The sequence below is a fragment of the Oncorhynchus mykiss genome, chromosome 7, assembly GCF_057628025.1.
Source record: "Oncorhynchus mykiss isolate SJ-2025 chromosome 7, ASM5762802v1, whole genome shotgun sequence".
Classification (NCBI taxonomy): domain Eukaryota; kingdom Metazoa; phylum Chordata; class Actinopteri; order Salmoniformes; family Salmonidae; genus Oncorhynchus; species Oncorhynchus mykiss.
The window spans coordinates 57,734,394-57,760,323 of NC_143028.1; the positions used below are offsets into that span (position 1 = coordinate 57,734,394).

The window sequence follows — 25,930 nt, forward strand, 5'->3', positions numbered from 1 at the left end:
TGAGCGTGGTACCTTCAGGCGTTTTTCTGAGGTCTTGGCTGATTTATTTTGATTGTCCCATGATGTCAAGCAAAGAGGCACTGAGTTTGAAGGTAGGCCTTGAAATACATCCACAGGTACTCCAATTGACTCAAATGATGTCAATTAGCCTATCAGAAGCTTCTAAAGCAATGACATCATTTTCTGGAATTTTCCAAGCTGTTTAAAGGCACAGTCAACTTAGTGTATGTAAACTTCTGACCCACTGGGATTGTGATACAGTGAATTGTAAGTGAAATAATCTGTCTGTAAACAATTGTTGGAAAAATGTATTGTGTCTTGCACACAGTAGATGTCTTATTCGATTTACCAAAACTATAGTTTGTTAACAAGAAATTTGTGGAGTGGTTAAAATTGTGTTATATTGTTTCTCAGGACCTGCCTTTATTTTTGATGTAAATTCTCAATGGATTTATTAAAATTGACACCCACCCACATTTGCAAACCACAACTACAACTGTCCCCAGCATGCCGGATTGCTCACGGGAGGTATAACATGTGTATGCAGGTAAGAATGTGGCAAAAATGGGCCTGTTTGTAAGGGGGTCATCTAAATATTGCCCTTTTTTTACAGGCTAAATATCATCAATCCTATGTGACAGCAGTAATACAGTAGCCAACCTTCCACTTCGGTGTAGTGGTGATAAAACTGTAAAACAAAATCTCCTGGTTCCCACTCTGCTCTCCCTGTCCTCCATGTCCAATCTTGTCTGTTCTCCTTGCCAGGCTTTTGCATGTCAATCACCCCTCCCTCCCTCCCTCCCTCCCTCCCTCCCTCCCTCCCTCCCTCCCTCCCTCCCTCCCTATACTCAGTTAATCCTCTAGTGATTTGAGGAAGAGGTAGAGCGCAGTAGAGAAGACTCCCCACTAATCCCTCTGGCTGAGCCAGGGCCGGGGTGGAATCTGACAACACATCCTGTCTGGAGAACGCACACTCACACACACAGACACTAATAGACGTGCACACACACACACATGCATGCAAGCACCCACTGACAGATGCACACACTGATAGACGAGCACAGTAACAGATGCACACACACACAGACACTGAATGACAGGGGTACGCACACACACACACACACACGTATAGACAGACAAGTTGGTGCAGTCTCCCATATCTGCTATGCTGGTATCATGTTAAGAAATACCTGTTGAGCACAGTGTCATTCAGAGAGATAGCTCTCAGCATATAGTGTATGTGTGCTTTTGTGTGTACGTTTGTGTGTGCTTTTTTGTGAGCTACCAGGGGGATGATCAACTAATCTGGTCACAGTGGCTGTTATCTATTGATCTCTGCCATTATCTGGAGTCTTCAGTCCAAACGGTAGGGAGTCTATTAGCACAATTTAATACCTGATAACATCTCGGCCCTACCCCTCACAGAGAGAAAGAGAGAGCGGAGGGGGGGGGGGGGGGGTGAATAGGGAAAGGCAGAGAAGAGATAGGGAGACAGAGAGAGAGCGAGAGAGGTACAGAGAAATGGAGAAAGAAGGAAATAGAGGAGGAGGGAATGATAGAGAGCGAGAAAAATACAGTCCACTCAGTCGCCATAAGAGACAATAAACCTAGCTGTGGTCACACTCCACTGCTCCAGAGCCCTGGGCTGGTGTCATGTGTACACAGCTCTAGAGTCAAGAGGAGGTCCTGGCTGCTTATTTTTTTCAGTAAGGGTTATATTGGTAAAATAGTTTTTGAACTTATAGCCCTAGAAAAATACAAAGACTTTAGTCAGATATTTTAATGTGGTCTCAGGGCAATTTTTATTATTCTGTATGAAAATCTGTGACACTCCATTTAGTATTATATTAAGATCACTTCTTGTGACTCCCCATCCCGGATCCGGGAGCGTAATCATCGCCTGACACTAATTAGCATAATGCAACGGACATAAATATCCCTAGAAAATATTCCTATTCATGAAAATCACAAATGAAATATATTGAGACACAGCTTAGCATTTTGTTAATCACCCTGTCATCTCAGATTTTCAAAATATGCTTTACAGCCAAAGCTAGACAAGCATTTGTGTAAGTTTATCGATAGCCTAGCATAGCATTATGCCTTGCTAACAGCAGGCAACCTTGTCACAAATCAGAAAAGCAATCAAATTAAATTGTTTACATTTGATGAACTTCGGATGTTTTCACTCACGAGACTCCCAGGTAGATAGCTAAGTTCATTTTTTCCAAAAATATTATTTTTGTAGGTGAAATAGCTATGTTTGTTCTTCACGTTTGGCAGAGAAATCGACCGGAAATTGCAGTCACGAAAAAGGCGAAAAATATTCCAAATTAGCTCCATAATATCGACAGAAACATGGCAAACGTTGTTTAGAATCAATCCTCAAGGTGTTTTTCTAATATCTATTCGATAATATATCCGTCAGGACAATTCGTTTTTCAGTAGGACCGATTGGAGTAATGGCTCTGTATTTTAAGCGAGAATCTCTCTCGGAGCCACCATGTAACCACTTACGCAATGTGGCCGCCTACGGCTATTCTTCAACAGAAATGCGTAAAACTACGTCACAATGTTGTAGACACCTTGGGGAATACGTAGAAAGTGTAAGCTCGCTGATGGCACATTCACAGCTGAATAGGGAGTCATTGGAACACAGCGCTTTCAAAACCTGGGGCACTTCCGGATTGGATTTTTCTCAGGCTTTCGCCTGCAACATAAGTTCTGTTATACTCACAGACAATATCTTTACAGTTTTGGGAACGTTAGAGTGTTTTCTATCCAAAGCTGTCAATTCTATGCATATTCTAGCATCTTGTCCTGACAAAATATCCTGTTTAAAACGGGAACGTTTTTTTTCCCAAAAATGAAAATACTACCCCTAGAGTCGCAACAGGATTTATTAAGATCAAGATTAAGATCACTTTACAAGGTCAGAAACAACGAAAAATGTAATAACACCTGTAGGCTAAATGTAATAACTTTTTTATTTGTAATAACTTTTCATTGATATATGTAATAAACCTGGTAAATGTAATAACTTGCCGGTAAACGTATTAAATGTTGAACGGTAAAGGTAATACGTTTTTCCACTAAATGTAATTAACCAGTGGTTATTACATTAACCTGTGAATAACAACGCTTTTTATGAATAATGTAATAGTGTCACGACTCCGACCGAAGGATACTCCCCTTCCCGTTCGGGTGGCGCTCGGCGGTCGTCGTCGCCGGACTACTAGCTGCTACTGATTATTTCCTCCCCCTCCTTATGTGTTGATTGTGTGCACCTGTTTTGAGTTAGGTAGTAGGCTTTATTAGTCAGCCGGCCCGCAGGGTTCCTTGTGCGGGATTAATTATTGTGATCGTCTGTTTGGTGTGCTTGTGTGCACGTCTATTGGGTTTTGTGTTTTCCCATTTTGTGGGTTTTTCCCTGGACAGTTTAAGTCCCTGTTTGGGGCATTTGTTTGTTCAGTACGCCCTGTGTTTTTGTGAGGGTTGGCTTATGTTCAGCGTTTATCAGTGCATTAAAATAGCACTCCCCTGAACTCTCTGCTTCCTGCGCCTGACTCCTCACCCACTACACTCAGACCGTTACAGAATCCCGCACTGACTGGAATGGAGTCAGCAGGAGCAACAGCCACTCCCCTCCCATCGATGGAAGAGAGGGTTCTACATCACACCACCGTTCTCCATCGGATCGGAACGGCGATGGATCTGGTGATGGAGAGAATGGACCGATGGGAGAGAAGCGGTCTCCTCTCTCCACCTTCGGCCCCCCCTCCTCAGGACTCCCGATCTCCTGACTCCAGCACCCTCCGTCTTACGCTCCCAAGGGTCTATGATGGAGCGGCAGCAGGGTGCCAGGGGTTCTTACTCCAACTAGAACTGTACCTGGCCACCGTCAGACCTACTCCCTCGGGAGCGGAGAGGGTGAATGTCCTCATCTCCTGCCTCACGGGTCGTGCTCTGGAGTGGGCAAATGCAGTTTGGAATGGCCCAGACTCAGCGAAGGAGCACTACCCCGAGTTTTCTCGCCGTTTCCGCGCCGTGTTTGACCATCCTCCAGATGGCAGAGCGGCGGGAGAACGACTATTCCATCTCCGGCAGGAGAAAAGGAGCGCCCAGGATTACGCGTTGGAGTTCCGTACCTTGGCAGCAGGATCCGGGTGGAACGACAGGGCCCTTATCGACCACTACAGGTGTAGTCTCCGGGAGGACGTCCGCAGGGAGCTAGCGTGTCGGGACACCGCTCTTTCCTTGGATGAGCTAATTGACATGTCCATCCGACTGGACAATCTGCTGGCTGCCCGCGGGCGTTCGGAGAGGGTCCTGTGTGTTCCACCACCCAGCACCTCCACTCCTGTTCCGATGGAGTTGGGAGGGGCTTTGCCGATGGGTACCGGAGGAGGAGGCTCCCTCTGCACTAACTGTGGTCGGAGAGGACACACGGCCGATCGGTGCTGGGGGGGTCCGTCTGGGAGTCGAGATGGCAGGCGGAACATTTCTCGATCACCCCAGGTGAGTCAGCACCAAACTCATCCAGAACCCCCTGTTGGTCACATGTTTGTCTTGATTTTTTTTCTTAAATTTTTCCCCTCTTCCCAGCATAGGGCGCTAGTCGATTCAGGCGCAGCTGGGAACTTTATGGATCGCGGACTTGCTATTAAATTAGGTGTTCCGCTTGTGCCGATAGATTCCCCCTTTCCCGTGCACTCCCTAGATAGCCGGCCATTAGGGTCAGGGGTGGTCAGGGAGACCACAATCCCACTGGACATGGTAACGCAGGGGAATCTTAGGGAGCGTATCAGTCTCTATATTATTGATTCGCCTGCGTTTCCAGTGGTGTTGGGGATTCCCTGGCTGGTCCGGCACAATCCTAAAATTTTGTGGAGACAGGGGGTTCTCCAGGGGTGGTCAGAGGAGTGTTCTGGAAGGTGTCTGGGAGTTTCCGTCGGTGCCACCTCGGTGGAAAGTCCAGACCAGGGTCCCACAGTGTGCATTCCCCCCGAGTATGCCGATTTGGCAATCGCTTTTAGTAAAAAGAAGGCGACTAAATTACCACCACATCGTCCGGGAAGGGATTGTGCGATAGATCTCCAGGTAAACGCTGCGCTTCCCAAGAGTCACGTGTACCCATTGTCCCAAGAGGAGACGTTGGCTATGGAGACATATATCACAGAGTCTCTGGGACAGGGGTACATTCGGTCCTCCATTTCACCCGTCTCCTCGAGTTTCTTTTTTGTGAAGAAAAAGGAGGGAGGTTTGCATCCTTGTATTGATTATAGAGGTCTAAATGCCATCACAGTGGGGTTCAGCTACCCACTACCTCTCATTGCTACGGCAGTGGAATCCTTTCAGGGAGCGCAGTTCTTCACAAAATTGGATCTCAGGAGCGCGTATAGCCTGGTGCGTATTCGGAAGGGAGACGAGTGGAAAACCGCATTTAGTACCACATCGGGCCACTATGAGTACTGCGTCATGCCGTATGGGTTAAAAAATGCTCCAGCCATTTTTCAATCTTTTGTAGACAATATTCTCAGGGACCTGCACGGGCAGGGAGTGGTTGTTTATATCGATGACATTCTGATCTACTCAGCCACTCACGCCGCGCATGTGTCTCTGGTACGCAAGGTGCTTGGTAGACTGCTGGAGCATGACCTATACGTCAAGGCAGAGAAGTGTGTGTTCTCCAAATGAGCCGTCTCCTTTCTGGGTTATCACATTTCCACCTCGGGGGTGGAGATGGAGGGTGACCGCAGTAAGGCCGTGCGTAATTGGCCGACTCCAACCACGGTAAAAGAGGTGCAGTGGTTTTTGGGTTTTTCCAACTACTACCGGAGGTTTATCCGGGGTTTTGGCCAGGTAGCGGCTCCAATTACCTCACTGCTAAAGGGGGACCCGGTGCGGTTGCAGTGGTCAGCAGAGGCGGACAGAGCTTTCAACAGGTTGAAGGTGCTGTTCACGGATGCACCCGTGTTGGCGCATCCGGACCCCTCTCTAGCATTCATAGTGGAGGTGGACGCGTCCGAGGCTGGGGTGGGTGCCGTGCTATCACAGCGCTCGGGTACGCCACCAAAACTCCGCCCCTGCGCTTTCTTCTCGAGTAAGCTCAGCCCAGCGGAGCGTAACTATGATGTGGGGGACCGGGAGTTGTTAGCGGTGGTCAGGGCTCTGAAGGTGTGGAGACACTGGCTTGAGGGGGCTAAGCACCCCTTTCTCATCTGGACCGACCACCAAAATCTGGAGTATATTCGGGCAGCTAGGAGACTGAAACCGCGGCAGGCAAGGTGGGCCATGTTTTTCACTCGATTCCGGTTCACTTTATCATATAGACCAGGTTCCCAGAACGTGAAGGCGGACGCACTGTCCCGCTTTTACGACACGGAAGATAGGTCCACCGAACCTACTCCCATCCTTCCGGCCTCAAAGCTGATGGCACCGGTGGTATGGGAGGTGGACTCGGACATCAAGCGGGCGTTACGGGCTGAACCAGCGCCTCCTCAGTGTCCGGCGGGGCGGAGGTACGTGCCGCTTGGTGTTCGGGACCAACTGATTCGGTGGGCTCACGTCCTACCCTCCTCGGGTCACCCTGGGGTGAGGAGGACAGTAGGGAGCCTTCGGGGGAGGTACTGGTGGCCTACCTTGGCTAGGGACGTTAAGGTTTATGTCTCCTCCTGTTCGGTATGCGCCCAGAGTAAGGCTCCTAGGCACCTTCCTAGAGGGAAGTTACAACCCCTCCCCGTTCCACAACGGCCATGGTCACATCTATCCGTAGATTTCCTGACCGACCTTCCCCTGTCTCAGGGCAACACCACGGTTCTGGTGATTGTGGATCGGTTCTCTAAGTCCTGCCGTCTCCTCCCGTTGCCCGGTATCCCAACAGCCCTACAGACTGCAGAGGCATTATTCACCCACGTCTTCCGGCACTACGGGGTGCCGGAGGACATCGTTTCTGATCGGGGTCCCCAGTTCACGTCCCGAGTATGGAGGGCGTTCATGGAGCGTCTGGGGATCTCGGTCAGCCTGACCTCCGGTTATCACCCTGAAAGTAATGGGCAGGTGGAGAGAGTAAACCAGGAGGTGGGTAGGTTTCTGCGGTCGTACTGCCAGGACCGGCCAGGGAGTGGGCGAGATACATCCCCTGGGCGGAAATGGCCCAGAACTCATAACGCCACTCCTCTACTAATGTGTTCCCCTTTCAGTGTGTGTTGGGGTACCAGCCGGTCCTGGCACCGTGGCATCCGAGCCAGACCGAGGCTCCTGCGGTGGAGGAATGGGTGCAGCGCTCCAAAGAAACCTGGAGGGCCGTCCAGGAATCCCTTCAACAGGCTAGTGGACGGCAGAAAAGGAGTGCTGACCGCCACCGCAGTGAGGCCCCCGTGTTTGTACCAGGGGACAGGGTCTGGCTCTCGACCCGAAACCTGCCCCTCCGCGTGCCCTGCTGGAAGCTTGGGCCGCAGTGTGAAGGGCCGTTCAAAGTCCTGAGGAGAATAAACGAGGTGTGTTATCGATTACAACTCCCTTCCCATTATCGTATTAACCCCTCGTTTCATGTGTCTCTCCTCAGGCCGGTGGTAGCTGGTCCCCTACAGGACGGTGAGGTGCTGGAGGTCCCTCCTCCCCCTCTGGACATCGAGGGGTCCCCGGCGTATACGATACGGGCCATTCTGGACTCGAGACGCCGGGTGAGGGGCCTGCAGTACCTCGTGGACTGGGAGGGGTACGGTCCGGAGGAGAGGTGCTGGGTACCCACCAGGGACACTTTGGATCCGTCAATGTTGAGGGATTTCCATCGCCTCCATCCGGATCGCCCTGCGCCTCGTCCTCCGGGTCGACCTCGAGGCCGGTGTCGGCGCGCTGTGGGAGCCACACGTCAAGGGGGGGGTACTGTCACGACTCCGACCGAAGGACACTCCCCTTCCCGTTCGGGTGGCACTCGGCGGTCGTCGTCACCGGCCTACTAGCTGCTACTGCTTATTTCCTCCCCCTCCTTATGTGTTGATTGTGTGCACCTGTTTTGAGTTAGGTAGTAGGCTTTATTAGTCAGCCGGCCCGCAGGGTTCCTTGTGCGGGATTAATTATTGTGATCGTCTGTTTGGTGTGCTTGTGTGCACGTCTATTGGGTTTTGTGTTTTCCCATTTTGTGGGTTTTTCCCTGGACAGTTTAAGTCCCCCTGTTTGGGGCATTTGTTTGTTCAGTACGCCCTGTGTTTTTGTGAGGGTTGGCTTATGTTCAGCATTTATCAGTGCATTAAAATAGCACTCCCCTGAACTCTCTGCTTCCTGCGCCTGACTCCTCACCCACTACACTCAGACCGTTACAAATAGCTTCAACCAATTATGTAAAAACATACCAAAATCAATGTTTTTATGTACCCCTTCGCTCAATTAGATGCACACCACCCACTGCCAATTAGGGCTACAACTCAAACAAACGCATGCACATCATACAGGAATACTTATGCATAGACACTCACAAGCTCACATTGAAATGTACACACACACACACACACACACACACACACACACACACACAAATGCACACACACACACACACACACACACACACACACACACACTCAGAGTATTGTACAGCTAACCTTGTGTCCACACACACACACATATACACACACACACACACACCAGGCATGTCACCTGGAATACAAGTCAGTATTCGACATCCATCCATGTCTGAGGATGTTGAGGAGATGAGGAGATGAGGAGATGACATGGATACCAGCCACTAGGAGCAACAGTGAATGCTGCTACCTTCAAGTGGGTTTCAGTTTTGTTATAGTGTTGTGGACAGGGATGGTGGATGGGGGTAAGCATCTGCCTCTGATTGCAAGGTCGAATCCAGCGATAGAAAGTTGTTTTTGAGATTTTTGTTTTAAGCCTATCCCAAAACTTAACCCTTACCTTAACCATTTGGAGTTAATGCCTAACCTTAAGATTTCGGAGTTAACTTCTCTAGGGTAGCATTTGGAATTTTGGATGAAAAGCATGCCCAAATGAAACTGCCTTCTACTCAGGCCCAGAAGATAGGATATGCATATAATTAGTAGATGGATGAAAAACACTCTAAAGTTTCCAAAACTGTTAAAATAATGTCTGTGAGTATAACAGAACTGATTTGGCAGGCGAAAACCTGAGAAAAATCCATTCACGAAGTAGAATGTAGAATTAGTAGAATTATTTTTTGTAGTTTTCTATTCAATGCCATTACAGTATCCATTGACTTAGGACTCAAATTGCAGTTCCTATGCCTTCCACTAGATGTCAACAGGCTTTAGAAATGGTTTCAGGCTTGAATTCTGAAAAATGAGGGAGTAAGAGCAGTCTGAATGAGTGGACCCTGCCGTTTCACAGAGCTTTTTCATGTGCGGGACCGAGAAAGTGCCTTACTTGTTTACCTTTTATATTGAAATATTATCGATTATTTAGGCTAAAAACAACCTGAGGATTGAATATAAACATAGTTTGACATGTTTCAATGAACTTTATGGATACATTTTAGATTTTTTTGTCTGCCTGTTGTGACTGCGTTTGAGCCTGTGGATTACTGAAGAAAACGCGGGAACAAAACTGAGGTTTTCGGATATAAAGAGAGACTTTATAAATTAATGTCTTCTTTGTGCAAACATATGAAGATCATCAAAGGTAAGTGATTCATTTTATCTATATTTCTGACTTTGTCTGCTGGGCTATGTTCTCAAATAATTGTAAGGTATGCTTTCGCCGTAAAGGATTTTTGAAATCTGACACCGTGGTTGGATTCACAAGAAGTTCATCTTTAAACTTATGTAAAATTGTAGTATCTGTTCTGAATTTTTATAGTGATTATTTCTGTATTTGAATTTGGCGCTCTGCAATCTCACTGGATGTTGGCTAGGTGGGGCGTCCCACATACCCTAGAGCGGTTAATGCTTAACCCCAACCTTAAACGTAACCCTGACCTTAACTTTCAGAGTTAATGCTGAAACTTAACCTTAAACACTTCGAAATTTGACGTAAAAATCTGACATTTGAGAAACATAGACAAACGTCTAATTCTGACGTGAGACTGTGAGAGCTAGTTGCATACACACACACATTGATAGACCAGTGTGAAAGCGACAACATAGATGAATGAATATAGCACACATGGGAAATTAGAGCTTCTGATGTGATCAAAGGAAAAGGTAAAAGAGAGAGTAAATATTATTGTTTCTAGTTGAGGTTAGTAACAAGTAAAGTGTCCTTGCTTCACATTAGTTCAAAGATTGACAAGTGACTGAAGTGACCGGCTGGGAGCTGTGGGGGAGAGCTGACAGATCAGCTCAATCTGACCACACAACTGGAAGATGTCAATTCTGGAAACAGGAGACAAAGGGCTGTGAGACATTGGTTTGACTCTGGACACATGAAAGGCTGGATGTATACAAAGGGTACGGGGAAACAGAAGATGAACAGCAAAGGGGTTAATCAGCTTGGAGATGGGAAATGGGCCGATAAACCGGGGGGAGAGGCAGATCCCGGGTGGATAGCCATACCTTCTGCCTGAGACTATACCGGGGGAGCCGGGGTCCGATGGTGATCAGCTTGTCGTCGATACCTGGAAGTGGTCTTGAGGAGGGCCGACCGGGCTCTCCTCCAGGTACAACAACAGCAGCGGACAAGCATCTGGGCAGAAGGACGTGGACCTCTTCCTCCTGCTCTGGGAAGAGCAGGGGCAGACACATCAGGGAACACTCAAACAGAGATAGACCCGTGGCAGAGCAGGGAAGGGTGTTGCGGGCGTACTCAACCAGCACCAGCTGCTGGTTCTAGGAGGTGGGGTTGGTGGAGACCAGGCAGCGCAGAGTAGTCTCAAGATCCTGGTTGGCTCGCTTTGACTGGCCATTGGACTGGGGATGGAACCCAGACGACAGGCTGGCCGACGACCCAATGAGGGCGCAGAATGGCTTCCAGAACCGGAACGAGAACTGAGGCCCCCGGTCGGAGACCATGTCCACGGGCAGTCCATGGACCCAGAAGATGTGCTGCACCATGAGCTGGGCCGTCTCCTTGGCCGAGGGTAGTTTGGGGAAAGGAATGAAGTGAGCGGCCTTGGAAAACCAGTCAACCACAATCAGGATGGCAGTGTTGCCCTCAGTGGTTACAGAAGACCAGCCGGAGCTTGCCGAGGAGTACAGACTGTGGAGGAGACAAACGCGCCGACATCCAGAACCATCGTAGGCCACCAAAAGCGTTGTTGCACAAAGGCCAGGGTTCGACGGGAGCCTGGGTGGCAGGCAAGCCTGGAGGAATGGGCCCACTCCAGGACCGCAGAGCGGACAGCATCAGGCACAAACATCCGATTATCGGGGCCCCCCTCAGGGTTCGACTGGGACCGCTGCGCCTCCCGGACCTGTTTACCATAGTTGAGTGCCGTCACCAGGTGAGAACAGTGCATCCGGCTTGACATTCTCGGATCCCGGCCGGTATGAGAGGGAGAAGTTAAACCGTGTGAACAGCAGGGCCCATCTGGCTTGCCTTGAGTTGAGGCGCTTGGCGGTGCAGAGATACTCTAGGTTCTTGCAGTCAGTCCACATGATGAATGGGTGTTCCACCCCCTCCAGCCATTGCCTCCATTCCTCTAACGCCAAATTAACCTCGAGAAGCTCACGATTCCCCACATCGTAGTTATTTTCCGTGGCGTTGAGGTGGTGGGAGAAGAAGGCACAGGACCGCCCCCACTCCAACATCAGAAGCATCAGCCTAACCCACGAACTGATGAGAAGGGACCAGATGAACCAAGATGGGAGCTGTGGTGAAGCAATGTTTGAGGTCCCAGAATGCCCAGTCAGCAGCTGGAGATCACATGAACCTTAGGCGAGGTGGGTGCGAACAGGGAGGATGTCAGGGTGCTGTATCCCCGGATAAAGCGGCGCTAGAAGTTGGTGAACCACAGGAAGTGTTGCAGCTGCATCCTGGAAGCAGGCTGGGTCCAATCCATCATCGCTCTCACCTTCCCGGGATGCATTTGCACATTCCCTGCAGCAATGATGAAACCCAGAAAAGGGATGGTGGAATGATGGACCTCGCACTTCTCTGCTTTTACGAACAGCTGGTTCTCCAGGAGGCATTGGAGAACCTGTCGGGCATGGAGCACATGTTCTTGGGTGGAATGGGAGAAGATGAGGATGTCATCTAGGTAGACAAACCAACATGTCGCAGAAAACATCATTGACCAGAGCCTAGAACACAGCAGGGGCGTTGGTAAGGCCAAATGGCATAACCAGATACTCGTAGTGAACACTGGCTGTGTTGAAGGCGGTCTTCCACTCGTCCTCTTCCCATATCCGCACCAGGCGATAGGCGTTCGGTAGATCTAGCTTGGAAAACACGTTGGCCCTCTGGAGTGGCTCGAAGGCCGAGGAGATGAGTGGTAACGGGTAGCGGTTCTTCACCGTTATGTCGTTGAGACCCCAGTAGTCAATGCACGGGCGCAGGGTCTTGTCATTCTTCTCCACACAGATGAACCCTGCGCCGGCGGATGAAGAAGAAGAATGGATGAATCCTGGAGCAAAGGAGTCCCCAATGTAGGTCTCCATCGCCTTGGTCTCTGGTCCCGACAGAGAGTACAGTTGTCCCCGGGGTGGAGTTGTGTTAGGGATAAGGTCAATCCTGCAGTCATTAGGTCAGTGTGGCAGGAGCAAAGTGGCCCATGCCTTGCTGAACACATCCCAGAGGTTCTGGTACTCCGCGGGAATGGTAGAGAGGTTCGGGGCACCTTCAGAACCCCCAGGAAGATGTCCCGGGGCAGGTTGTGCTGACTTCAGGCAATGGGCGAGACAGTACAGGCTCCAGCCCATGATGGCACCAGTAGACCAGTTAAGGAGGGGATTGTGTCACTGGAGCCAGGAGAATCCCAATACCACGGGAATCAGAGGGGACTTGATGAGCAGGAACTGGATAGTCTCGCTGTGGTTCCCTGACGCACGTAGGTTGATGTGAGAGGTTTGTTGTGTGTGACTCGTCCTACAGATTACCCGTCCAGCGCTCTAAAGTCCATGGGAATGGAGAGGGGCTGAGTGGGGATGTTCAGCTCGGACGCCAAGGTAGTGTCCAAAAAGCTTTTGTCGGCCCCAGAGTCAATGACAACCCGGAGAGATTTGGACTGGTCTCCCCACAGCAGAATGGCATGAAAAGGGTTGCGAGCAAGGGAAGCAGGAACGTTCACCATATGGCCCACCAGTGTACTCGCTCCTACTGGTGAGCCAGTTTTTTTTTTAATGACAAGAGCTCACAAAATGAAAAATAGTTCTGCAAAACAGACAACTCTCCGTGTCGATCCTGTTTTGCCGTTTCGCTGGCGACAGCCCAGCACTGCCTAGTGGCATAGGCTCAGGAAGCGGTGACTCGGCCATCTTCGATAGCACTTGTGCCAAGTCGGGAAGCCTCGGGTTCTCTCAGCAACGAGACCATCGGGAGCTTCCGGGATAACTCAGAGGCAAGGTGGGATCCCTGGGCGTGCATGAAAAATCACATTTCCTCTCCCTCCGTCGTTCCCGTAATTGCCCATCGTAATTGCCCATAATTGCTGCCAATGTGCGGAAATCCACCGCATAATCAGCTACACTGCGGGAGTCCTGCCAAAGCTGGATCTCCGGGCCTCTCGCCCGAGAACGGGGCATCAAATACCTTCCTCACTTCTCCCACAAACCCCTCCAGACTAGCGTATATTGTTCCGACCGGCTGTTGTTACCACACGGCAGTAGCCCAGGTGAGAGCCCTCCCGGACATCTCGGCTCCCGAGAAGGTGGAGTGACCGATGAGATGGCACTGCTAGCAGCTGAGTTGCCGAGGAGCTGTGTGGTTACCACCTTGATAGGCGGCTTTCAAGACAACCTGTGGAATTGCTCCAGCAAACTGTCCAACGCCCTGTCATAGCATTCAGACAATGTTTGGACCCCCTCCACAAGGCCACAAAGCCTTGTGCCTACCGATGTTGGCCGATGGTGGCCCGATAGTGGCTCGGTGGGTGGAGATGGCATTGCGCATCTGATATACATCAAAATAAAGCTTAACTTCTTGTTAATCCAGCCGCTGTGTCAGATGTCAAAAAGGCTTTACGGCAAAGGCACACCATGCGATTATCTGAGGACAGCGCCAGGCATACAAACACATGAAAATCATTTTTCAAACAGGCAGGTGCGACACAAAAGTCAGAAATAGCGATATAATTAATGCCTTAAATTTGATGTTCTTCTTCTGTTGGAACTCCAAGATGTGCCACAAACATCACAAATGGTCCTTTTGTTCGATAATGTCCTTCTTTATGTTCCAAAAATGTCAATTTATTTGGCGCGTTTGATTCAGAAGTACACCGGTTTCAACTCACCAAACATGCCTACAAAGTATCTAATAAGTTACCTGTAAACTTGGTCCAAACATTTCAAACAACATTCCTAATCCAACCACAGGTACCCTAAAACGTAAATAATCTATAAAATTTAAGACGGAATAAACTGTTTCTAATACCGAATAAAAAACAATGTGGAGCGCGCTCCTGTTCAAGCACACCGAAACAGTAGAGTTCACCTGGAGTGACACTTACAGTGGGGCAAAAAAGTATTTAGTCAGCCACCAATTGTGCAAGTTCTCACACTTAAAAAGATGAGAGAGGCCTGTAATTTTCGTGATGGTAAATGCCCATTGAAACATATTGCAAATGGACAACCGTGCGCCTGGTGATTGGAAACGGGTTACCAGGAGCACATTTAAAAAATGTTTTTAATGCCTTTAGGGGGGTGCAAGGGTTCTACGGTTGGGTATGGAGCACCACGCACCCATTGCCAATTCAATATGGGGCAACCCTGGTCATTTTGGACATTTTTCAATAAAATTAAAAAACAACAGAGTCCTACTTCTTCCTCATCATACATGACAAATAGACCATCTAAGTTGATTCATGGCTTAACATAGTGCTATGTATCATTTGGGCAGTATAAATGCCATTTGGACATGGTTCACTGACTTTTGGGTTTGGAAACCGACTTCCTATGATCATATATGGCAAATGGACATAACATCCTGATTTGGCACTTTCGATACTTTCATATTGCATTTGGACATTTGTAATGGCATTTGGCAATGGTTTACTGAATTTTGACTTGGACTTTTGACTTCCTATGAAATCATATTGCAAAACATATGTCTTATGGACAATTAAAAAAATTATGAGAATAAAATATGACAAAAGTATGTTCATACAGTTCATATACATGTGTAATTGACAACAAAAAAAATCTAAAGAATTTCGAAAAAACGGCCAAGAAAGTTCTTTTTTAAGGGGGTAATACGTTTTTGAAATAATTTTTACGCTTTCAAAATTTGACCCTTGGGTCTTGACTTGTATTACATTTGCAATATGAAAATTTACGATGGAGCGCGCTCGCCATCTATTGATTTTTTGCTGTGTGACACTTGGCATTTGCCATATGGCATTTGCAATCAGTTTTGAATGAAACAACGTCCATTTGACTGGTATTGTATATTGTGTATATGTTTCGTACGGTGCCAATTAGATCCCATTCATTTTTGTTCATTTCAGGGAGGTATTCCCTTACAATGAATGGGACTACTTCTTAATTTATCAAAAGAAAAGCATTGAACAATTTCTAAAGACTGTTTACATCTAGTGGAAGCCATAGGAACTGTAACCAGGTTCCTAATAATAAGGGTGTCCCATAGAAAATCCTATGACCTCAATTGTTTTGTCCTCAGGGTTTCGCCTGCCAAATCAGTTATGTTATACTCACAGACATTTTAACAGTTTTAGAAACTTTAGAGTGTTTTCTATCCAAATCTACCAATTATATGCATATCCTAGCTTCTGGGCCTGAGTAACAAGCAGTTTATTTTGGGCATGCTTTTCTTCCGGATGTCAAAATACTGCCCCCTACCCAAGAGATGTTAATATTCCAACGGGGCAGGCAATAGACAGGTTAAGGCAGGCAGAGGTCAGTAAACCAGAGGAAGGGCAACGGTACCCGATGGCAGGCATGCTCAGGGTCAGGGTAGGCAGAGGTCAACAATGAATTTGTAAAATAAATTCTCTCATCTCGAAATTGCCATAGTTTTGATCAGGAAAAATAGGTTGTTGACAAATATTTTTCGTCATAGTTATTGTTGACAAAATTAACACTGCATCTTACCACTAACCTTAAAACCCCCATACCATTGAATTACTTAACCAATCATGGTTGTTGCGCTGTAAAAACAAAGGAGAATTACAGGGAGAATTTACGTTTGCGGTTGGGGGAATTAATGACAAATGTTAGGGGAACTAAAATGACGATGAGGTTAGGTGAATTTACATAGCAGGTGAGGTGAATTAGGTTGAATTTGGAATAAGGGTTTAGGGGAAAAGTTAGCTAAAATGCTACAATTGTCCCTGATAGGACTCAAACATGCTTGGCTGGATATTTTGGTTTGATAGTGGTTTCAAGTTAGCCCTGGCTGCCTAAACCAGTGGTTCTCAAACCTCTCCTCGGGGAACCCCAGAAGTTCCATGTATTTGATCTATTCTAGAGGTACCTCACCTGATTCAACATGTCAACTAATCAACAAGTCATTGACTACATGAATCAGGTGAACTAGTTCAGGTCTCCAACAAAATTGTTAATCTTCTGGGGGTTCCCGAGGAGAGGTTTGAGAACCACTGGCCTAAACAGCCAAATATTGGGGTGTTGGTTTAGCGTTCAGTCAGAATACGGCATTAAGACATATGCATATTTTAGTTTAGTGTCCACTTGGAAGCTATGAATAGACTTATTTTTGCTGAGCCAGATTTTCTTCTAAATTGTCATTACCTTGAACATTTTGGACTATTCTAACTTATATATGTTGTCGTTCCTTTGAAACTTTGTTCAACTACAGAATGTTTTCCCATCTTGTCTCGCTTTTTGTCTAAGAAATCCCACTGGGCACAGACGTCAGTTCAACGTCTAGTTTTGATTATCATTTGGTTGTTGTCAACTACTGTGAATTCAACGTGAAATCAACACCATGTCAATGGATTTAGGTTAAACGTTGGGTGAAAAAAAATCTGAAATGACCTTACATTGATGACTTTTTGCAAATCCAATCCGTTTTCCAAGTCATTATAGAGTTTTGGTGTTTAAATGACATGGAAACAACATTGATTCAACCAGTTTTTGCACAGTATCTCTTTGTCTTGAATATGGATCAATGGTATGTGACTTAAACATAAACAGACTTGAATCCGAACCCACAACTTTATCTGGTCTGACAATCTGATAGAATCATTTAGTTCACAACTGAAAAGCCTGTTAAGTTTTACAACCAGCATAGTCCTTTCCAAACAGCTCATATGCAGTGCACCTGTAGGTCTACTATACTGTACTTCAAATGTCAAAATCAAATCAAATTTTATTTGTCACATACACATGGTTAGCAGATGTTAATGCGAGTGTAGCGAAATGATGTGCTTCTAGTTCCGACAATGCAGTAATAACCAACGAGTAATCTAACCTAACAATTTCACAACAACTACCTTATACACACAAGTGTAAAGGGATGAAGAATATGTACATGAAAATATATGAATGAGTGATGGTACAGAACGGCATAGACAAGATGCAGTAGATGATATCGAGTACAGTATGTACATATGAGATGAGTAATGTAGGGTATGTAAACATATAAAAGTGTCATTGTTTAAAGTGGCTAGGGATACATGTATTACATGAAGATGGCAAGATGCAATAGATGGTATAGAGTACAGTATATATATATGAGATGAGTAATGTAGGGTATGTAAACATTATATTAAGTGCCATTGTTTAAAGTGGCTAGTGATACATTTTTTACATCAATTTTTCCATTGTTAAAGTGGCTGGAGTTGAGTCAGTATGTTGGCAGCAGCCACTCAATGTTAGTAGTGGCTGTTTAACAGTATGATGGCCTTGAGATAGAAGCTGTTTTTCAGTCTCTCGGTCCCTGCTTTGATGCACCTGTACTGACCTCGCCTTCTGGATGATAGCGGGGTGAACAGGCAGTGGCTCGGGTGGTTGTTGTCCTTGGTGATCTTTATGGCCTTCCTGTGACATCGGGTGGTGTAGGTGTCCTGTAGGGCAGGTAGTTTGCCCCCGGTGATGCATTGTGCAGACCTCACTACCCTCTGGAGAGCCTTACGGTTGTGGGTGGAGCAGTTGCCGTACCAGGCGGTGATACAGCACGACAGGATGCTCTCGATTGTGTATCTGTAAAAGTTTGTGAGTGCTTTTGGTGACAAGTCAAATTTCTTCAGCCTCCTGAGGTTGAAGAGGCGCTGCTGCGCCTTCTTCACCACGCTGTCTGTGTGGGTGGACCAATTCAGTTTGTCCGTGATGTGTACGCAGAGGAACTTAAAACTTACTACCCTCTCCACTACTGTCCCGTCGACAGTGTGGAGAAATTGAGCTAAATGCAGATTTGATACATCCTCAAGAGAAGTCAATAAAACTATATTGCATTACTAAGCCCTTCAATAATATGGCATTTAAGAGTGAAAACATATGTTATCTGAAATATGTTGTTTGTGTAAAGGTTAAGAATTTATCACTTTTATGAGCCTAAAATCGTAAAACGCTATGTTTCTCACAGAGAAGAGCAATTATTATCAATAACATGGTTGTTTGACCAAATATCACATAGACCTACAGCACTCTCTGCTCCCACTTGTGGATGTGGAAGGGTACAATTACATAAATACCAACACACACACACACAAATACACATACACACACATACACAGACACCGACACACACACATATACAGACACACTCACAGACACACACACAAGTTCTGCTGTCATATAAGCTTGCTGATCTTGGAGGAATTTTGCCTCTTACAGGCGGTCTGGTCGGAAGCGGTCAGCAATGAGATGGAAGACAAAACATTTCAAATGAATGCCACATTTTGATGGAAAGAAACCACTAGGATGGCCCAAAAGTAAAGGTTACTTTAGTACTGAAAGGGACCCAGGACAAACAACACATTGTGTCTAATTTGTTTTTTAAATATAAAATCGGATTTGGAATGTTGGGTCTGGTCCAAGCCTTCAACCAGCAGAGGCCTGTTTGTGTGTGTGCGTGTGTGTGTGTGTGCGTGTGTGTGTGTGTGTGTGTGTGTGTGTGTGTGTGTGTGTGTGTGTGTGTGTGTGTGTGTGTGTGTGTGTGTGTGTGTGTGTGTGTGTGTGTGAGAGTGCTCAAGAGAAGGATGGACTGTGTCTATGGAGAAAGATAATTGCATAATCTAAGTCAGTTGATTAAATTCTGGTTGAAAAATGTTGCGTTCGAGACCACCTAAAGTGAGACCGATTTGAGGACAAAGACCAGAGCAAATTGAGTCCAAGTCAAGACCAAGACTGGGAGAGAGGCGAGGGGTCCAAGACCAAGTCGAGACCGAGACCAGAAAAATGTGAGTCCAATTCAAGACCATGGTAGTATTTGTGTCAAATCGTCAATATGTGGTCTTGAGGCTGAGTGGTAGGCTACAACACTGGAGGAGGGTAGATGATGGTGATGGAGTCTACTGATGATCTTGTAGAGGGAAAGTCTGGGATTCAGCCGGAGTCTTACAGCCTATGGACTTCTCCTCTTCCACCCTGTGTAGCAGAGTTCAGAATAGTAGCCAGTCGTCCTCACTACAAGCCCTCTGACTCAGTACTGCTGTATTCCTCTTTCCTCTATAATTTCTCTCATGCTTCAGACGACTCCTCCAATGATCAGGAACTGGTAGCCAAGTGAAACATGGTTCCATGGTTGCCATGACGCCATGAGTTCGCATAGGCAGAGAGCTCTGTAAACATTGTACAAATTTGTTTTTAATTACATTTTTCAAGAAACTTTTTGGGGGGGTTTTGGTAACTTAATAAGGGTTGATCTGAAATATCTGGTGGCAAACCACGGAGTTGCAGGCATAATGATGGCTTGGCTAGCTAACAAGCTAGCTAGATAGATTTGCTCCAGGAACCAGCTAATGGTATTTGAATGATGCGTTCACATCACCAGCTTTTCGTTCCACCTATCCCGGTTCCTGGAAGGGTGTGGACTGCAGTGTGAGGGAATGGTAGAGGCTCGCCTTGTAGGGGACTGTTCCAGACTGTCGAGGTGTGGTGGTCTTTTCTGGAGCTTTTAAGCCCGAGCTTCCACTAGCACTTAAAATTAGGGCCAAATTAGGGTTGGCTAGAATGGAATTCTCGAATTGAAGCTTGGACAAGGGAATCCCAGGCCAACACAGTCCAGTTTCACAACTGGTGCCAGCTCGATTAGAATTCGGCTGGTGACGCTGTTACTATGAAACCACCAGCTGGTCACTAAACCCTTAATAAAAGTGTTTAATCAACAACAACAAAACATTGGTGCCAAAAAAAAAGTTCAAACAAAAGTACAATATTTACAGATCTTTCTGCCTAAGCTTACTCTTGGTGCCATGGCAAGAGGCAACTACAGAACACAGGCTACTTCAAAATAACAGGAGGAAATACACCGAAATCAGAGAATGAGTCCATTCTCTCTGAAGAAAACACTGATTGTTATTTGTATTCGTTTTTAAATGTAGTTGTTTAGAAGAGAAACTTGAGTCAGGCAGAAAATCAAAACAAATGTATAGAGGGGCCGCACAGGGAGCGTGGGCAAATCTGCATGATGACAGATGCAGATAAAGGATCCCTTGACAAGAGATTGACACAAACCTCAACCAATGAAAATTGGTCTGGTCTTGAGAGCGAGGTGGTCCAATGGAGTTCAGTGAGTGGTTGCAGTCTGAAGAAGAGGGTGGGGCATAAGCTCTCTAATTTGCACTAATGCACGCTTTTGCTGATCTCTTCCTGATCCAAAGCTCTTCCTGGCTTTGTCCATCATCCTCTGACTGTTATTTCTTGCTCCAATGTCAAGATTACTATAAGTTTTCGAACTTTAGAACGATCCACAGTCTGATACACAGGCTTGAACTGATGAGCAAATGCTTTAGGCCAGTTCTATTCTCACAACACAATATACACCCATTTTGAGCTAGTCACACATTGTCCTCAGCAATGTTTCAGTGTTGGGCCTCGACTTGGGTGTGTGTGCGTGTATGTGTGTGTGTGTAGGGCAGGGCTTGTGTGGTGTTATGTGTCTTTGTCATCACATGCGCTCAGTTTCAGCATGTCCAAACACACACACACACCACTGCCAGCCTGCTCTCAAAGGAACTGAAGGCTATGCATTCCAACACAAGCAAATGCCACACAAAATGCAGACAAAAGTTCTATAGTCCTGTAATTACGACCATAATTGTGACTGCAGCCTTATTGATGAACACATTGTGACTTGTGCCAAGGCTGTTAGTGCTGGTGTTATGAGAGACTGAGAAAGACCATTGTTCTGGCCTGTGTGTGTTTGTGTCAGAAATGACAACAGGATGAATAGCTGAGAAACCAGATACTGTGAAGAGCTGGAATGTGAATGTGTGCAGTGTGTGTGTGTGTGTGTGTGTGTGTGTGTGTGTGTGTGTGTGTGTGTGTGTGTTAAAAAAATTGTTGGAGAGAGAGAAAAAGAGCGAAAGAAACAGAACGAAAGAAACCGAGCGGGAATGGGCCACCCTTTTCCTGTCTGCATTCTCTCTTTAGTTTTTGTCTCTTTTTCCTCAGTCCTGGGCTTGGGGGCTTTAGGGGAGGGATTATTGAGGGGGTAGGGGGGGCTGTAATTGTCTCAAGGTGTGGAGAGAACAGACCAGGCTGAGAATCTGCAGCTACGCTCCCTTCTGTGTGTGTGTGTGTGTGTGTGTTTGTGTGTGTGTGTGTGTGTGTGTGTGTGTGCGTGTGTGTGTGTGTGTGTGTGTGTGTGTGTGTGTGTGTGTGTGTGTGTGTGTGTGTGTGTGTGTGTGTGTGTGTGCGCGCACGCGTATACGTGCGTGCCTGCGTGTGTGTGTGTGTGTCCTGCGTGTTGAAAGACAGGTAAAAATGTTGCAACTGGGAGAGGGAAAGGTTTTGAGGGGGACATAGAGGGGAAAGCTTACATGAACCAAGCAAAGCTGAAAAGGCAAAAAGAGGCCGTAGCATCACGTAAATAAGGACTTTTTCCTTGGAAGTTTTACTATTGTTCCATAGGGAGAAAAATGAGGGACAGTAGAGAAAAAGAGAGGAGTAAGAATAATAGAGAGAAAAATGCAACAGTACATAAACCGAGTGGTGAGGATATTGACAGTAAACCTGTGATAATGCACTAAGGCTAAATCTAATCGGATAATGAAAAAAGAAATGTAAAAACAAAGAGATCGGACGAAAAGTGAGCCAGGGAAACAACAGAAACCAGGGAGGGAGGGAGGAGAACGGCAGGAGAAGTCTGGAGGGGGGAGTTAGTTCCCCACTGGGGGTTTCTTCAAGAGTTCATCTCTCTTGAACGAGGGAAGGGAAAGGGAGAAGGGATGGGGGTGGAGTTGACCATATAGAGAAGTCACAGCACCAGATTTAAGTTGGCTTGCGGGGGAAAGTGTGGTTTTAATGGGGCTGAAATAGCCAACAACCCCAGGACTGGGCAAACCAACTGAATTGATTTGAATAAATGCAATTATAAAACAACACAAGCCAGATGAAGTGGAAAGAGAGAGTCCGAGAGGTGAAAACACAAACCCACAGGAGAGAGAGAGAGAAAGACAGAGAGAGAAGGGGAGGGGAGAGAGAGAGGAAGAGGGAGAGGTAGAGCAGGAGAGAGGCAGGGAGGGTGTATTATAGGTGACAGGTGAACATACTGTACACACAGCTGACAATGCTTGTGTTGATTTATGGAACATGCTCCTCTCTTAACATGTTATGAAATAACTTCTGTATCAGTTAAAATGACTTCCCCACTCTTTAACACATCACGGGTCAGCCACTACTTGGGTCAGTGGCTGAAACTTTGTCAGTAGCGGTTTAGTCTACGTTGCCGCTGTGCTTTTTGATGTGTTTGGTCAAACCCTTTGTTGTGTTTGAAGTTGGTAATCAGAGAGGAAAAGTGAACGACACAGTGTGTACTAGTATGGGCAGCAGTAACGAGACCTGAGACTCATTCCAATAAAAGCAGGACATAATTAAGGAGGGTAGAATGAGGCGAAAACAAAGAGAGAGGTAAGGGAGAACGAGACTGTGTGTGTGCAGCCTAGCGGTTAAGAGTGTTGGTCTAGTAACTGAACGATCACTGGTTCAAGTCCAAGAGCTGACGATTAATGTGCCCTTGAGCAAGGCACTTAACCCTAATTGCTCCTGTAAGTCACTCTGGATAAGAGTATCTGCTAATGACTACTGTGTGTGTGAAATAGAGGGATGAGATGAGATGAGAAGGGTGGAACATTTATGATAGTCAACCAAAGAACAAGCATGATTTGACCTTTATTTAACTAGGCAAGTCAGTTAAGAACAAATTCTTATTTTCAATGACAGCCTAGGGTTATAACTGCCTGTTCAGGGGCAGAACAACAGACTTGGACTTTGTCAGCTCGGGGATATGAACTTGCAACCTTTTGGTTACTAGTCCAACACTCTAACCACTAGGCTACCCTGCCGCCTCCATGATATAGAAATTAGGAGTAAATATCAGATTGCCACCTTAAAATGACAGTCAGGCTGTAAGCTATGGTCATCATGGGCAGTTGTTGCATAATCCACTTACTTGGGAAAGTTGCACAATACTGTGTAATTCATTAAACCCCCTCTCTGGGTCATCAGGTTGAACTGTGTGTGTGTTTTCCTCCGCACGGCACTGTCATCTGAAGTCATCTGAAGTCTCTGTGGTGCCTTCACCCTACATGCAGTGACCATCAGAAATGATCCATCTGTCACTTAATGCAAGCTAAGTGTGGTACACTCAGGCTCAGCATTAATTTACAATAAGATGGCACTCTTCTCTTAACATTGTGTTTTGACTCAGTACATGTGCCCTCCCTTTGGAACACTATGAAGTGGTGTTTGGGACACATTCATTTGTATTGTTGGAACCCTAGAGTGGAACAGGGAGCCTCAAGTCTGTGTGGGTCTCAACTTCCGGACTAGTCTCTGTGCTGTTGTGCTGTTTGTTACTACTTGGCTATCTGCCAAACTTAATACATTTACGAACATCTTAGTTTTTATCCTCGCTCAACTTTTTTCATTCAACTTTTTCACCCCGGACGCTTTATCTAGACATTGTTCTACAGGACCTTCACCAGCCGAAAAAAGAAAAGTAGTAACATTAACACTATGCCATCTACTGTAATTGCAGTCGCTATACTCATAATATACAGCAGAACTATCGCCTTATGGGGAGGATAGCCGTGTTGCAAGCCCAGCTTCAGATGCAATTGTTAGTCAAGGGCAATTTAAGTGTAGGAAAGGATGAACCAGAGTCTGTGCCACCAGTAAGTACAGATGGTAATATAAATTCCCCCATACAGTCCCCGCAATCTGACTATTTTCTCTAGGCTTCTGGAAAGAAAAGCTGTTGGCATGCTCTACCTGTGTCGCTCATTCAGCCGACAGAAACCGGTTCTCCCTATTAAGCAACGAGTCGGAGTCAGAGGTCGAGCCTTCTCAGGTCTGAGCCCCCGAAGCCTCCCACAATTAGCTCGGACAAATTGAAAACTCTAGTCATTGGCAACTCCATTACCCGCAATATTAGACTTAAAAAGAATCATCCAGCGATCATACACTGTTTACCAGCGGGCAGGGCTACCGACGTAAAGGCTAATCTGAGGATGGTGCTGGCTAAGGCTAAAACTTGCGAGTGTAGATAGTTTAGTTATATTGTTATCCACTTCGGCACTAGTGACGTTAGGATGAAAAGGTCAGAGGTCACCAAGTGCAACATAGCTTCCATGTGTAAATCAGCTAGAATGTGTCGGCATCGAGTAATTGTCTCTGGCCCCCTCCCAGTTACGGGGAGTAATGAGCTCTATAGCAGAGTCTCACAGTCAATCGCTGGTTGGGAAACTGTTTTCTGCCCCTCCCAAAAGATAGAATTTGTAGATAATTGGCCCTCTTTCTGGGACTCACCCACAAACAGGACCAAGCCTGGCCTGTTGAGGAGTGACGGACTCCATCCTAGCTGGAGGGGTGCTCTCATCTGACCTATGAACATAGACAGGGCTCTAACTCCTATAGCTCCACAATGAGATAGGGTGCAGGCCAGGCAGCTTAGTGGAGTCTGCCACCGTGTCTGTGCCTCGATCTAGGTTGGGCAAAACAAAACATGGTGGTGTTCGCCTTAGCAATCTCACTGGAATAAAGACCTCCTCCATTCCTGTCATTATTAAAAGAGATTGTGATATCTCACATCTCAAAACAGGGTTACTTAAAATGTTAGATCCCTCACTTCCAAGTCAGTCATAGTCAATGAACTAATCAATGATCATAATCTTGATGTGATCGGCCTGACTGAAACATGGCTCAAGCATGATGAATTACGGTGTTAAATGAGGCCTCTCCTCCTGGTTACACTAGTGACCATATCCCCCGCGCATCCCGCAAAGGCGGAGGTGTTGCTAACATTTATGACAGCAAATTTCCATTTCCAAAAAGAAGTCATGAAATCTATGTAGCCAACTCAATCATTTTTTATAGCTCCTGCTTACAGGCCTCCTGGGCCTTATGCAGCATTCCTCAATGAGTTCCCTGAGTTCCTATCAGAACTTGTAGTCATGGCAGATAATAAAAATCAAAAAATATATATTTGGTATTTTTTTTAATTCACATGGAAAAGTCCACAGACCAACTCCAAAAGGCTTTCGGAGTCATCATCGACTCAATGGGTTTTGTCCAACATGTCTCCGGACCTGCTCATTGCCACAGTCATACTCTGGATCTAGTTTTGTCCCATGGAATAAATATTGTGGATTAAAATGTTTTTCCTCATAATCCTGGACTATCGGACCACCATTTTATTACGTTTGCAATCGCAACAA

The 25,930-nt window shown here is 46.5% G+C and overlaps 1 protein-coding gene and 1 pseudogene across 3 annotated transcripts in view; both read left to right on the forward strand.

Annotated features, from left to right (window-relative positions):
* LOC110528197 (retinoic acid receptor gamma-A) overlaps positions 1-25,930 on the forward strand; it is an 87,149-nt gene that overhangs the window by 21,860 nt on the left and 39,359 nt on the right. The window lies entirely within an intron of this gene.
* On the forward strand, positions 12,733-25,141 carry LOC149982612 (uncharacterized; annotated as a pseudogene).